Source organism: Ursus americanus, chromosome 35, assembly GCF_024610735.1.
Source record: "Ursus americanus isolate L20-20 chromosome 35, mUrsAme1.1.p, whole genome shotgun sequence".
NCBI lineage: Eukaryota > Metazoa > Chordata > Mammalia > Carnivora > Ursidae > Ursus > Ursus americanus.
This window is the reverse complement of record NC_142161.1, coordinates 717,728-732,928: the sequence shown is the minus strand read 5'-3', so window position 1 is coordinate 732,928 and position 15,201 is coordinate 717,728. Positions and strand designations below refer to the sequence as shown.

Sequence of the window (15,201 nt, the reverse complement as noted above, 5' to 3'; positions counted from 1 at the left end):
TCCTGAGTACCTGCTGAGCACCCATTTTCGACGTTCCACCAGATGTGTGGAAGCCATGCCCTTTGTTCTGGGTCCCAGGATTGGGGTAGAGACAGGGCTGGGAGGCAGCGGGGATGGGGAATGGCTCTGTTAGGGGCTGAGGCTGCCCTCCAGCCCGCTCTGCTCTCCCACAGTGCCCACACCCCACCCAGGGCTCTCCAGGACCCCTTTCCTCTTCTGCAGATGAAGGCCTCAGACCTGGGCCCTCTCACAGGAATGGCAGATGTGTGGGATGAGGGTCCAGCAGCCCCCAGATCACAGTCCCCTCACTGTCCTTTCGAAGAAGGAAGGGCCCTCTGCATTAGCCAAAGCTCACTCACGTGCCCCACTGCAGAGCCCAACGATTGTGCCTGCCAGGTTACTGTGGCCTAACCCGAAGAAAACCTAGTTCCCCTGCGGAGGGGCTACTCCCCAGGGGTCCGGCGCCGCAGCACCGGGGATTGGGGTCCCCCGAGCCCAGCGCCAGTCTCAGCCTACAGCCACGCATCCACACTGGCCCATCGGGGTGCTGCTGAGCATTCAGGGCGTGAGAATGGGCAGGGCCCCCGAGCCCCCAGCGACTTTCGATGGCACCCCGCGTCATTGACCATTGGGCCCATGCTCCCCCTCCCCCGCACCCTCACCTCATCCTGCCTCTCTGCTCTCCGCACAGTGGGCGGATCCTGCATGCCGGGCTGCTGGGGCCTATCCCTAACCCTAGGTTGGCCACTGAGGGGCCCCTTCCTAGGCACCTGGCAACTCAGCACCACGATTTGGGGACACGTGAGCACCAGCGCAGGACTCAGCCTGATGCCACACACCCACCCAGGCCCCTGGGGGCGCCGCCGAGCATTCAGGGCAGGAGAATGGGCAGGGCCCCAGAGCCCCCGGCAACCTTCGACGGCCCCCCCGCCTCAACCATTTGGCCCATGCTCCCCCTCCCCTGCTTCCTCACCTCGCCCCACGGCTCTGCTCCCTGCACAGCCAGTGGATTGGGCCTGCCGGGCTCCTATAGCTTTACCCTAACCCTAGGTCGGGGGCCAAGGGGCTCCTCTTCTGGGGCCTGGCCTCCCAGTGCAGGGGATTGGGGCCCCCAAGCCCCAGCGCTGGACTCAGCCTGCCGCCACGCAGCCACCAGGGCCCGTCAGGGCGCCCACGAGCATTCAGGATGGGAGAACCGGCAGGTCCCCCCAAGCCCCTGGCGACCTTTGATGGCCCCCCGTGCCACTACGCTTGGTCCCCCGCTCGCCCTCCCCCACGGGCTCACCTCGGCCCGCCGCTCTGCTGGCCGCACAGTCGAAGGACAGGGCCCGCCGGGCTCCTGGGGCCAACGCTAACTCTACGTCAGCTGCCAAGGGGTCCCTCCCCAGGGGCCTGGCACCATAGTGCTGGGAATTGGGGACACCCGAGCCCCAGCGCCGGACTCAGTCTACTGCCGCGCAGCCACCCGTGCCCCTTGGGGCACCACTGAGCATTGAGGGCGGGAGAACTAGCATGGCCCTCTGAGCCCCCTGTGACTTTTGTTTTCTTTGTCATTTTTTCATTTTAATGTTTTTTATTATATTATGTTAGTCACCATACAGTACATCCCTGATTTCTGATGTAAAGTTCAATGATTCATTACTTGCATATAACACCCAGTGCACCATGCAATACATGTCCTCGTTACTACCCATGACCATTCTATCGCATTCCCCCAACCCCTCCCCTCTGAAGCCCTCAGTTTGTTTCCCAGAGTCCATAGTCTCTCATGCTTCATTCCCCCTTCTGATTACCTCCCGTTTCTTTATCCCTTTCTTCCCCTACCAATCTTCCTAGTTCTTATCTTCCATAGATGAGAGAAATCATATGATAATTGTCTTTCTCTGCTTGACTTTTTTCACTTAGCATTATCTCCTCCAGTGCCGTCCATGTTGCAGCAAATGTTGAGAACTCGTTCTTTCTGATAGCTGAGTAATATTCCATTGTATATATGGACCACAACTTCTTAATCCAGTCATCTGTTGAAGGGCATCTCGGTTCCTTCCATGATTTAGGTACTGTGGACAATGCTGCTATGAACATTGGGGTGCATATGGCCCTTCTCTTCGCTATGTCTGTATCATTGGGTAAATACCCAGTAGTGCAATGGCTGGGTCATAGGGTAGCTCAATTTTTAACTTTTTAAGGGACCTCCACACTGTTTTCCAGAGTGGCTGTACCAACTTGCATTCCCACCAACAATGTAGGAGAGATCCCCTTTCTCCACGTCCTCTCCAGCAATTGTTATTTCTTGCCTTGTCCATTTTTGCCATTCTAACTGGCATAAGGTGGTATCTTAGTGTGGTTTTGATTTGAATTTCCCTGAAGGCTAATGATTTTGAACATTTTTTCATGTGTCTGTTAGCCATTTGTATGTCATCATTGGAAAAGTGTCTGTTCATATCTTCTGCCCATTTTATGATTTGTTTATTTGTTTCTCACGTATTGAGTTTGAGAAGTTCTTTGTAGATCTTGGATACCAGTGTTTTATCTGTAGCATCATTTGCAAATATATTCTCCCATTCCGTGGGCTGCTTCTTAGTTTTTTTGACTGTTTCCTTGGCTGTGCAGAAGCTTTTTATCTTGGTGAAGTCCCACAAGTTCATTTTATCTTTTGTTTCTCTTGCCTTTGGGGATGTGTCATGAAAAAGGTTGCTTTGGCCTATGTCGTAGGGGTTTCTGCCTATGTTCTCCTCTAGGATTTTGATGGATTCCTGTCTCACATCGAGGTCTTTCATCTATTTGGAGTTTATCTTTGTGCATGGTGTGAGAGAGTGGTCAAGTTTCATTCTTTTGCATGTAGCTGTCCAATTTTCCCAGCACCATTTATTGAAGAGACTGTTTTTTCTCCACCGGATGTTTTTTTCCTGCTTTATCAAAGATTAGTTGCCCAAAGAGCCGAGGGTCCATTTCTGGGTTCTCTCTTCTATTCCATTGGTCTTTGTCTGATTTTGTGCCAGTACCATGCTGTCTTTGTGATCACAACTTTGTAGTAGAGCTTGAAATCTGGCATTGTGATGCCCCCAGCTTTGTTATTCCTTTTCAACAGTTCCTTGGCGATTCGGGGCCTTTTCTGCTTCCATACAAATTTAAGGACTATTTGTTCCAGTTCTTCAAAAAATGTTATTGGTATTTTGATCGGGATAACATTGAAATTGTAGATTGCTCTGGGTAGCATGGACATTTTAACTATGTTAATTCTTCCGATCCATGAGCATGGAATACTTTTCCATCTTTTTGTGTCTTCTTCAATGTCTTTCAAGAGTGATTTATAGATTCTAGAATATAGATCCTTTACGTCTCTGGTTAAGTAAATTCCAAGTTAACGTATGGTTTTTGGTGCTATTGTAAATGGGATGGATCCCCTAATTTCTCTTTCTCCGGTCTCATTATTTGTGTATAGAAATGAAACTGATTTCTGAGCATTGATTTTGTATCCCGCCACGTTACTGAATTGCTCTATAACTTCTAATAGTTTGGGAGTGGATTCTTTTGGGTTTTCCATATAGAGTATCATGTCATCTGCGAAGAGAGACATTTTGACTTCTTCTTTGCCGATTTGAATACCTTTGATCCCTTTTTGTGGTCTGATTGCTGTTGCAAGGACTTCTAGTACTATGTTGAATAATAGTGGCGAGAGTGGGCATCCTTGTCGTGTTCCTGATCTTAAGGGAAAGGCTTCCAGCTCTTCCCCATTGAGAATGATATTTGCTGTAGGCTTTTCATAGATGGTTTTTATGAGATTGAGGAATGTACCCTCTTTCCCTGCACTCTGAAGGGTTTTAATCAGGAAAGGATGCTGTGTTTTGTCAAATGCTTTTTCTGCATCTATTGAGAGAATCATATGATTTTTGAATTTTTCCTTCTGGATAAAATCTATGACACTGATTGATTTGTGAATGTTGGACCACCCTTTCATCCTAGGGATGAATCCCACTTGGTCATGATGGATAATCCTTTTAATGTACTGTTGGATTCTATTAGCCAGGATCTTGTTGAGGATTTTGGCGTCCATATTCATTAGGGAAATCGGTCTGTAATTCTCCTTTTTGATGGGGTTTTTGCCTGGTTTGGGGATCAAGGTAATATTGGCCTCATAGAATGAGTTTGGTAGCTTTCCTTCTGTTTCTATTTTTTGAAATAGCTTTAGGAGAATAGGTATTATTTCTTCTTTGAATGTTTGGTAGAATTCCCCAGGAAAACTATCTGGGCCTGGAGTTTTGTTTTTTGGAAGGTTGTTTATCACTGACTCAATCTCTTCATAATTAATTGGCCTGTTTAAAAATTCAATTTCTTCCTGTTTCAGTCTTGGTAGTTTATAGGTTTCCAGGAAGGCCTCCATCTCATCCAGATTGCTTAATTTATTGGCATAAAGCTGTTGATAAAAGTTTCTAATAATCCTTCAATTTCATTGGTGTTGGTTGTGACCTCTCCTTTTTCATTCATAATTTTATGAATTTGGGTCCTTTATTCATTTGGATAAGTCTTACCAGTGGTATGTCAATTTTATTAATTCTCTCAAAGAACCAGCTTCTAGTTCTGTTGATCTGCTCTACTGTACTCCTGGTTTCTAATTCATTGATTTCTGCTCTAATCTTGGTCAACTGCTTCCTCAGGCGTGGATTAAGCCTGTCCCTCTGTTGCTCTTCCAGCTTCTTGAGGTGAGAATATAAAAACTGCATTTTAGATTTTTCTATTCTTTTGAGTGAGGCTTGGATGGCTATGTATTCCCCCCTTAGGACTGCCTTTGCAGTATCCCATAGGTTTTGGACCATTGTGTTTTCATTCTCATTGGTCTTCATAAATTGTTTAAATTGATTTTTGATTTCCTGGTTTATCAAATCATTCCTGAGCAGGATGGTTCTTAGTCTCCAAGTGTTTGAGTTTCTTCCAAATTTTTCCTTGTGGTTGAGTTCCAATTTCAGAGCGTTGTGGTCTGAGAATATGCAGGGAATAATTTCAGTCTTTTGGTATCAGTTGAGACCTGTTTTGTGACCAAGAACATGGTCTATTCTTGAGAATGTTCCATGGGCATTAGAATAGAACGAGTATTCTTTGGTTCTGGGGTGTAGTGTTCTATATATATCTATGAGGTCCAACTCATCGGGTATGGCATTCAAAACTCTTGTTTCTTTGCTGATTTCTTGCTTAGGTGATCTATCTATTGCTGATAATGGAGTGTTGAGTCCCCTACTATTAGCATATTTTTATCTCTATGCCTCTTTATTGTGGTTAAGAGTTGGCTTGTGTATCTTGCTGCCCCCCTATTGGGGGCATATATATTTATAATTGTCATATCCACTTGTTGGATACATCCTTTAAGAATAATATAGTGCCCTTCTGTGTCTCTAACTGTAGTCTTTAGTTTAAAATCCATTCTGTCTGATATGAGAATTGCTACCCCAGCTTTCTTTTGAGGTCCATTGGTGTGAAAGATGGTATTCCATCCCTTTACTTTCAGTCTGAATTTTTCTTTAGGTTCAAAATGAGCCTTTGTAGACAGCAAATGGATGGTTCATGTCTTTTTATCCAATCTGCAACCCTGTGGTGTTTTATGGGAGCATTTAGGCCATTTACATTGAGACTGATTATTGAGAGATAATGATTTTAATGATGCCATGTTGCCAGTAAAGTCTTTGTTTCTATAGATTGTGACTTTCTGTTCTGTATCACTCTTGGGGCCTTTTTACTTTTATAGAATCCCCCTTAATATCTCCTGTAGGGCTGGTTTTGTGGTTATGAAATTAGTCAATGACTGGCAATTCTGGAAGGTCTTTATCTCTCCATCAATTCTGAATGACAGCCTTGCTGGATAAAGGATCCTTCGATGCATGTTTTTCTCTGAAAGAGCTTTAAAAATGCCCCCCCCCACAACCCTTTCTCTCATTCCAGGTCTGTGTAGACAGGTCTGACATAATTCTGATACCTTTGCCTTGGTACGTGAGAAATTTCTTTGCCCTGGCCACTTTCAATACTGTATCCTTGGATCTAAGATTTGCAAAATGCACTATGATGTGACGTGGTGTAGATTTTTCATGGTTGAGCTTGGGAGGGGTCCTCTCTGCCTCTTGGAAATGAATGTTTGTTTCCCTTGCTATATTAGGGAAGTTTTCAGCTACAATTTGTTCAAATATCTCTTCTAAACCTCTGTTTTTCTCCACCCCTTTGGGCATGCCAATGATTCTGACATTGGAACATTTCATTGAGTCAGTAATCTCCCGTAACCTACATTCCCTGAGCATGGACATTTTGAGTCCAGATTCTATTCTAGCTTTCTCTTCTACTAACCCATCCTCCAATTCGCTGATACGTTCTTCTGCCTCATTCACTCTGGCTTTCAGAGCCTCTAGTTTTGACTGCATTTGACTCATAGAATTTTTAATTTCTGCCAGATTCGCTCTCATTTCCGCCCTTAGAGATTCTATATTCTCATTAACATTTTCGTTAATACTTTTTTCAAGTCTACACATCACCTTGACCACTGTTACTCTGAACTCCATTTCTGATAATTTGGTTATATCCATATCCATTAGTTCTGCGGCAGAGGCCACAGACTCATTGTCCTTTTTTTGCTGGGGGGGATTTCTCTTTCTTGTCATTCTTATAAGGAGAGGTTGCGGGGTTGTCCAGAGCCCAAATTATTGACCGGGACCCAGGCCATGCGTCCTTGTTTTATAGGGATCTTAGGGATGTGGACTTCTTGATTTTTCAGCCTGCCTTCTGGGGGAGGGGCCTGCCACACCGATACTCAGACAACCCTGTTTGGGTAGCGTCTCCCTGTCGCCTGCGAGGGGGGAGGGGGATGGGCACACTGTGAGCCGGTATTTCCAGGCTTTTGTTCTCTGGCGGCTTTCTCTGACGGTTTGCTGTGTATTTTCTGAGAGTCAGAGCAGCAGTGGCGGAGTCTCAGCCTCTGTCTCAGAACAGAGGGGATCACGGGCCGTTCTCCACTGATGTTCTGGCCACTTTAACTCTGATTTTGTTGGTGCTGCTCAACCCTGCAGCGTCCTGGGATGTGTACCCCACACCCGGTGTCCCAGCCCTCACTTCCAGGGCCCGCACGTCCCTGTCCTTTGTGTTTCTAACATCGCCAGCCGCCCCTGCGCTCTTCCGGAGCTCCCGGCCTCAGTCTGGTTCCAGTGAGCGCACCAGAGCTCTGGTTTTCAGTCTGGTCGTGCCATTTTGCTGGCTTTAAAAGTGAAAGCAACCAAGGGCACATGTGGGTGCATTTCTTCAGCCAAGATCAACTGAGACCCCGCTGTGGGCCACGCTCCATATTAGATGCTGGGAACAAGTTGGCTGTATCCTCGAGGTTCCCAGTGCATACGACACATGACAAGCTGCCCATAGAATGGCTCTGTCTTATTCATCCCTGTATCCCTCATGCCTCACACAGTGCCCAGCATATAGTAGGAGCTCAATAAATAGCAATTTCCTTGGAGAGTGGGACAGTGTGGCAGTCAAGTCTCTGGCATTTGGAATCTGGGAACTTGGGTTTGAATTACAGCCTGTCCAGTTATGTGCTGTGCAGCTCTGGGCAGGTCACTTCATCTCTCTGAGACCCAGTTTCCTTGTGGGTAGGATGGGAGCTTAGATCACAGGGCCTGTGGGGGGTTAAGGAGCTTATTTGTGAAAAGAGCCTGGCCCGTGCTCAGCGCTCAGATTACACCTACCTGGAGTTAATGTGGTCACCGTAATGTCAGCGAGCTCTGGCAAACAATCCAGTCTCCATTCACTTTCTGGAAAGAGAGAAGGCCTGACAGACCGCCTCTGTGTCATCCACACTAGGAACCACAAAATCAAAACTGGTGGTTGACCTTCCTTCCCTTCATCTCTCCTTCTTCCCTCCCTCTCCCCTGCCGTGCTCTCCCATTTCAACTCTTCTCTCTGCTTGCTGCCCCCTCCTCCCGAAGGGAGCTACATTCAGGTAGGAATCTAGGGAGGAGGTTTCCAGGAGCAGTCTGGCTTACCGGCTACTTTGCAGACTGAGGTGGGAGACTAGGGTTGTGAAATCAGAGAGAAGTAAATATGTGTGATGTTTGTCTTGTTTTCTTCATATATCAATGACAAAAGAGTAGGAGATATTATGTGGATGGGTTTCAGGTGTGCTCTGCTATTTAAGATGATCTTTCCCTGAGACCTGCTCTTTCCTGCTCTGAGTCTGCCAAGCAGCAAACCTGGTTCATGTTTGAATCTCGTGTGTTGGGAACTGAGCAGGGGAGTTACCGGGTTGGGTGTGGTATGACCCCTGCCAGAGGCGGTGTGGTGGGATACAGTCTGTCCTGCACACTTGAGCTGGAGACAGAGTACTTCCCTGCGAGCCAGGTGCGGGAGGCCCCGGGGACCGTCTCCCTCTGCACCTTTCGGTCTCGGACCAGCCCCTGCAGGGGCCACCCTCAGGTCTGCCCTGGGGGAAAGGCTGCTGCCAGGGAGGGCGGCACAGAGAATGTTCCCTGTGGGGCTCCCACACTGCTCCCAGGTCCTGCTGCAGAAGTGAGGTGGGTGGCAAGCCCTGGAGCACATCTCTCTCCTCCTCTCCTCACCCACATCCCCGGTCCTGGGATTAGAATAAAACCTGCACTTGGCTCCATGGGAGAGAGGCCCGGATGCAGTGGCCCGGAGACCCTCCCTGGCTGGCAGGAATTCTAGAGGTCTGTGTGAAGGCTGCTGGGTAGGCTGCACACAATGGCTCTCACGGTCCCACTGAGCTCCTGGGACTGGCCAGGCCCAGGACAGAGGCTCTGAGCACCAGAGCCAGAGTCCCTGCTCCTGTCAAACCTGCTGCTCCAGCTACACAGCGATGGGCCTGCTTTCCACCTTGTGGTCATGGCCCACCCTGGGTCCTCCCCTCAGGCCTGCACGGGGCCTCCCCAGTCCTTCCAGGGCTTGGCTCTGGGGGCAAACGCTGGCAGGCACGAGTGTTGGTGGGGCCGCACCTGCTGTAGAGCCCCTGTCACTCCCCTGACAGAGGAGAGGAATTTGAACAAGTTAGTTTCCTTTCTTGCCTCTGTGGAGATGTGTGGAGGGCCTGGGTCACCTCGCGGCAGCGTTTCTCAGGCTCTGGAGATGACTCGTGTACATGAGAACCAAACGAAGCACTCAGATGGGAAGGAAATTCCATGCAGTGCGAATTCAGAATATGTTAAGCAGTTAGGATTAAAATTGCATACATTTCACTTTCCACTTTTGTAAAAAATAAAACAAATACAACTTGTATTATAGTTGAAAAAGCAGTGTCTTCTGTCCCCTCTTCTTGCGGGAATATATAAAGGCATAAGAGTAATGATGCTAACATGAGGTGTACTGATTGGCTTTTATCTGAAAGTCACAGGCAGGGTTTGATGATGAGTGAGGAAGAAGAAGGAATGTGAGCAAGGAAAAGAGGGCAGTTTCAGGTCTCTGTCCATTGTGCAGGTGCCGGTGTCAGGATGGGTCGTACTGCAGGTGGGGTGGGGGCAGGGTCCCCACTCTCAGCCTCTGTCATCAGACTCCCTCTCCTCACAGACCCAGAGGGCGGGACTTGGCCTTTCTCACCTGGAGTTAAGTACGTTAACTTCCCCAGTGGGAGCTTTGCATAGAGAGGAGCTTCCCTGCCTTCCCCTGGGACCGTGGTGAAGCTTCCTTGCCCACAGGATAGTTTCTGGACTGGAAAGTTGGGTTGGACTCTGTGTTTCAGCAGCTCACTTAGCAGGGCCCAATTCCTTCTTCTTGTCCCTGGACGTGCGTCCCAGAACCCAGGACTCCAGATCCCTGATCTTGGACACCAGCTCCCCCAACTGACCCTGTGTCTTGATCTCATTCTTCTGAGTGACCACAGAGCAGAAGGGACACGACAAACCTTTCCCATGGTGCTCCTTCGGCCATGAATTGATGCACTAGCGACCGCGGATATAAGCACAGTTTAGGTACATAGCTTTTTCTGGATAACCTAGGCAGATGAGACATTTGCTTCATTCTTTAAAATGTTTGGCCAGACCCACTCTCGGGAATAATAAGTATACTGGAGTTTCTTAATGACCCAAATGACCATGAGGGCTTGAGGTTTTATCCTCTTTGCTTGCATAAACCTGTCATGTACCTAGTATTTCTCATCCCTCTACAAGAATATGGCTTATAGCATAATACAAATATGAATATGAATATAAATATAAATAAATGACTCTTGGCCCGGAACTTCTGATATCTGAGATGCTATTTAGGGTAAATGGTGCAATTGGTCATTCAGCTTTGACCTGAGCTGGTGAAATGAACCAGATCTGGGGTGTCCGATATCGTAGCCACCAACTACCCGTGGCCTTCAAGCACCTGGAATTCAGCTCACCTGAATTGAGATGTGCTCTGAGTGTAAAATGCACACTGGATGCCGAAACCAGAATAAGAAAGAGAACTTAAATTATTTTATTGAGATTTTTAAACACTGTCTCATTGACGTAAATGCATGTTGGTGTGATACCATTTTTCCAATTACAATTCTTTTGACTTTTCTCCTTTTACTGTCTGTAATGTGGCTACTAGAAAAGTTATGATTGATGCAGGTGGGTCACATTAGATGTCTGCCGGATGCTGCCAGGCTCGACTGAGAGAGCCTCCAGCTCGGGGAGCTGGTCCCACCTGGCCGCCACTCAGACCCGGAGCAGCAGCTGAGGGGTGGAAACAGTCAATGGGGAGCTCAGTTCAGCATCTTGTGGGACAGTCCAAGCTATGATCTGGTTAAGGAAAAGGAAGACTTGGTCATCTCTCCAGCGTGGGTATTGAAAATCTAGTCCTGCCCACAGCTCCGGGAGCAGAGAGCCCAAGTGCCCCCAGTGTCTCTAGGTGCACATGCTGTGTTGGGATTGAGTTGGGCTCAGAAACACCTGCTGTATTAGTAAAATACTTCATTCCCCAGACTTTGCTCTCTCATATTTGCCTTTTGTGGAACCCTGAGAAGTTAGAAACAAAATTGCACAAGATTGGGTGTGTCCTCTGTGAGATTCTTCTCGGGTTTCCCACTCCCTCAAAAGGTGACTTGGTTCTGGAACAAGAATGATCCACAAGAGGCACTTTCTGTGAAAGTGTTCTCTTCCCACCTACCATACCAGTATTCACCTCTTGAATCTGATTCATTTTAATTTAATTCTAGGAGCAAAACGATTTGCTGATGACAGAAAGCTTGTGCCACAAATGATTTTATTCAGCATTGACCAAAATTTCAAAGGGAGCTACACGTTCAGAAAATTTGAATTTGAGTATTTACAAATCTCAAGAATTGCCTGTGACCAATAAGTATAATTTTTTTCTTGTCTTCGGGACAAAATCAGTCATGTATTTAACTTCATCAACATTACTCCATATATATTACTCCATATATATACTTGTAAAAATTCATGCTTCATCATTAATCCACACCATGGAAGGTAAAATTCCAATTTCAACTCGACTCATATTTTCTTAAGATTAAAGCCTTCAGCTTTACTAATTAATAGTCACCCGTCACTAATATCGGTACAAATTCTCTTTCACTTTAGCTCAGCTATTTAGAACATGCAGGTCCAGACTGATGGACACACAACCTATTTGCTAAGGAATCATGGGGAACCAAGCAAGGGGGATGGCATTTGGCTCTGCTTCATTCCCATCCTCTGAGATGGATTCTTCACGTTGATTTTATTGCCACACAGTGACTAAAAAAAGAAATCTCTTATTGCTACCATGTTTTATTGCACAGTGAAATATAAAAATACAGGTGTATCAAAACCATGAAGCCAAATCTATGTGAGATTCATAATATGGGAAGGTCATAACAACAGTTCATAAATTATACATATTTTAAATATCCTTTTTGGCGAACCCTCAGAGAAATTTGAGGGGTTTTTGTTGTGCCTCACTTATTTTGTGTTTTTCTCTTCAAATAGAGAAAGCCCTGGTGGATTTTCGGGCTTGAGTGATACCTGAAATTTTGGTGAGTCCAGTGGTCGCAAACACAGCTGGCCGCTAGGTGGTGTTGCGTCTGAAACTATGCCAGCTCTTCCCTCTTCCCTGTCCCCACCCAGGCTTACCCCCTCCTCCATTCTACTATCTGAAATGCCCAGCAGAGGGCAAGGACCCATCTGATTCCACAACTGCTCAGTTTAGTAAACATTTCTGTCTCTTGATAATGAGGGGCATCTTCACCACCTGCTCCTCACAAGACTACTAAAAATTAGAGCAGTTTATTTATTTTTTTTTAAAGATTTTATTTATTTATTTGACAGAGATAGAGACAGGCAGCGAGAGAGGGAACACAAGCAGGGGGAGTGGGAGAGGAAGAAGCAGGCTCATAGCAGAGGAGCCTGATGTGGGGCTCGATCCCATAACGCCGGGATTACGCCCTGAGCTGAAGGCAGACGCTTAACCGCTGTGCCACCCAGGCGCCCCAAATTAGAGCAGTTTAAACTCATAGGTAAATGTTCAGCCTGCCTTCTTTCTGGAAACCATTATCCTTTTTATAGGGAGGAGAGCGGCAGAGGAAGAGGGAGAGAGAGAATCTTTTTTTATTTTGTTTTATTTTAAAGATTTTATTTATTTATTTGACAGAGAAAGAGACAGCCAGAGAGAGAGGGAACACAAGCAGGGGGAGTGGGAGAGGAAGAAGCAGGCTCCCAGGGGAGGATCCTGATAGGGGGCTCGATCCCAGACCTCTGGGATCACACCCTGAGCCGAAGGCAGACACTTAATGACTGCACCACCCTGAGATCATGACCCGAGTCAAAATCGAGAGTCAGACATTCAAGTGACTAAGCTATCCAGGCACCGCATTAAACCTTAATGACATGGCAAAACTCGGCTAAATCCAGTCTCCCCTCGATTATTTCTACCTGTAGGAACCTTTCCTTTTGTCCCAAGACAAGTCATTTCTTTATGTTGCTCTCCCAGAACAGCTTATAAATGCTGCTGCTTCTTCTTTCTCCCTTCTCTCTTTTTAAAAAGATTTTATTTATTTATTTTAGAGTGAGAGCACTCACAAGCAGGGAGAGGAGCAGAGAGCGAGAGGAACATACTCCTTCCTGAGTGTGGAACTGACACAGGGCTGGAATCCAGGACCCTGAGATCATGACCTGAGCTGAAACCAAGAATCCAATGCCCATCTGACTGAAGCACCCAGGTACCCAACTTATAAACATTTCTAATAGAATTGGTTACTATTCTTTTCTTTTTGGATGGGTGTGGTCTTAATTCTTTTTGAATGAGACAAATTTAATAGCTGGGTCTGTGGTCTTGATTTTGGATATCAACTACAAGGAATATCCAGCAAAAAGTAGACAACGAATAGTTATTACTGGATTGATGTAGAATTTAATTTTATAACTTGAAATCAATCTGATTTCCCTTATATTATCTCTTGATTTTCATGCTCCCTACACTTTCCTGCTTATCTAGGAGTACTGTAAAACAATATAACATAATTGAAGGGAGAAAACTTAATTGGACATTATGCAAAGAATAAACCAAAGGCCATTTACCTAAGTTGTGGTATGATGTCAAGAAGGGAAATATGGGGGCCCCTGGGTGACACAGCGGTTAAGCGTCTGCCTTCGGCTCAGGGTGTTTTGGGATCGAGCCCCACAACAGGCTCCTGCGCTATGAGCGTGCTTTCTCCTCTCCCACTCCCCCTGCTTGTGTTCCCTCTCTCCCTGGCTGTCTTTATCTCTGTCAAATAAATAAATAAAATCTTTAAAAAAAGGGAAATATGAAGATATTATGAAAATTATTTGTAATTTCCCATCTCAGAAGTAAAGTCTACAATTCTCATTATTCTTGGACATTTTCAAATGTATCCAAATTTGTGGTGAACAAAAGAAAGCAAATATGAAACTTATGAGTTGCAATATTTAGAAATGGTGGTTGGATTTGACTGTGAGGCACACAGCCTTCTAATAGGCTATACATGCTGTGGGGTCACACTTTGGTCAGCCACCCGCAGATTCAAAACTCATACACTTTATTAGCATTAACAAGGGGTGAAAAATGGTGTGAAATGGCTGATCAGTAATAATTGTTCTGTGAATATGAATTTTAGTTTGGATAAAAGACACGATATGATTTACTGCAACTTTAGATGTCTCGTTTCTATTATGCTGTCTTGCAAAATTTTCAAAAAGGAAAGGCTGTTGTCCAATTTCAGGTGGTCTGGGGCCCGTTCCAGTTTGTCTAACAATGTTTGAAAATACATATTTGCAATCATGGAGAAAAACAGTTTGGGAGAAATGACTGGGTCCAGAGAGTGAGCTTTGAGAGAACACTTCCCAAAACACTTTTGCTACTTTGAAAAAATTGAAATATAAGAATAGGTGTATTCCTTTTTACCTCAGTGGGGTCTGTGACTAATTCCATAGAGATAGATATAGACCATTTAATATTGGGTTAAAAGAGATCAGGAGGAATCCCCATTTTTCATTATTTTTTTTAAAATGATTTATTTGTATATTTTAGAGAGAGAGAGACAGCGTGAGTTGGAGGAGCAGAGGGAGAGGGAGAATCTCAAGCAGATTCCATGTTGAATGCAGAGCCCAATGCGAGGCTCCCTTAGGAACCCCCATTTTTCTTAAAGAGGGTTAGCAGACATGGCTTAAGACAGGGCTTCTCAACCTTGGCTCTGTTGACATTTGGGGCAAGGGAACTCTTGTGGGAGCTGCAGGGAGCCTGGTAGCGTGTGGAGCAGCATCCCTGGCCTCTACCCACCAAATGCCAGTAGCACCCGCCCCACAGTTGGGAACCTTCAATGTACCCAGACATTGCCGAGTGTTCCCTGGGGGCCAAAGCACTCCCTGCTTGGGGACCACTGGAAGCCAATAGAATGTGTCCAGAGAACTGGGAAGATACACCCTCTGGGTATAATATTCTATTATGTACCCCTTAATGGAGTAAAAATAATCTCAGACCGAAGAGACATTGACGGAATGTAAATACAGGGAGAGCGAGAACGCCAATGGAAGCCTCATCACCGTGTAAATGCCTGGAGAACAGGAGTCAAGGCGAGTAGAGAGGAGCCCTACATTAATTTATTTTCATTCATTAAAATGATTGATAATCATTCATTCCATTCATGGGTTTCTCACATTCTCCAGAGGGTGGCTGAGGAGAGAGCAAGATGGAGAGTTTAGACGAGGTTGATTAAACCGTTACTGAGCCACTACCACCCAT

General features: G+C 46.0%; 1 long non-coding RNA gene across 3 annotated transcripts in view; it reads left to right on the top strand.

Moving 5' to 3' along the window:
* The window catches only part of LOC123789944 (uncharacterized), a 464,623-nt gene that overhangs the window by 433,403 nt on the left and 16,019 nt on the right, over positions 1 to 15,201 (top strand). For all 3 annotated transcript variants that reach the window (XR_015723084.1, XR_015723083.1, XR_015723085.1), the window contains exons 5-6: positions 11,934 to 11,980; positions 13,008 to 13,162. This is a non-coding gene — a long non-coding RNA (uncharacterized LOC123789944). The remainder of the gene's footprint in view (positions 1 to 11,933; positions 11,981 to 13,007; positions 13,163 to 15,201) is intronic.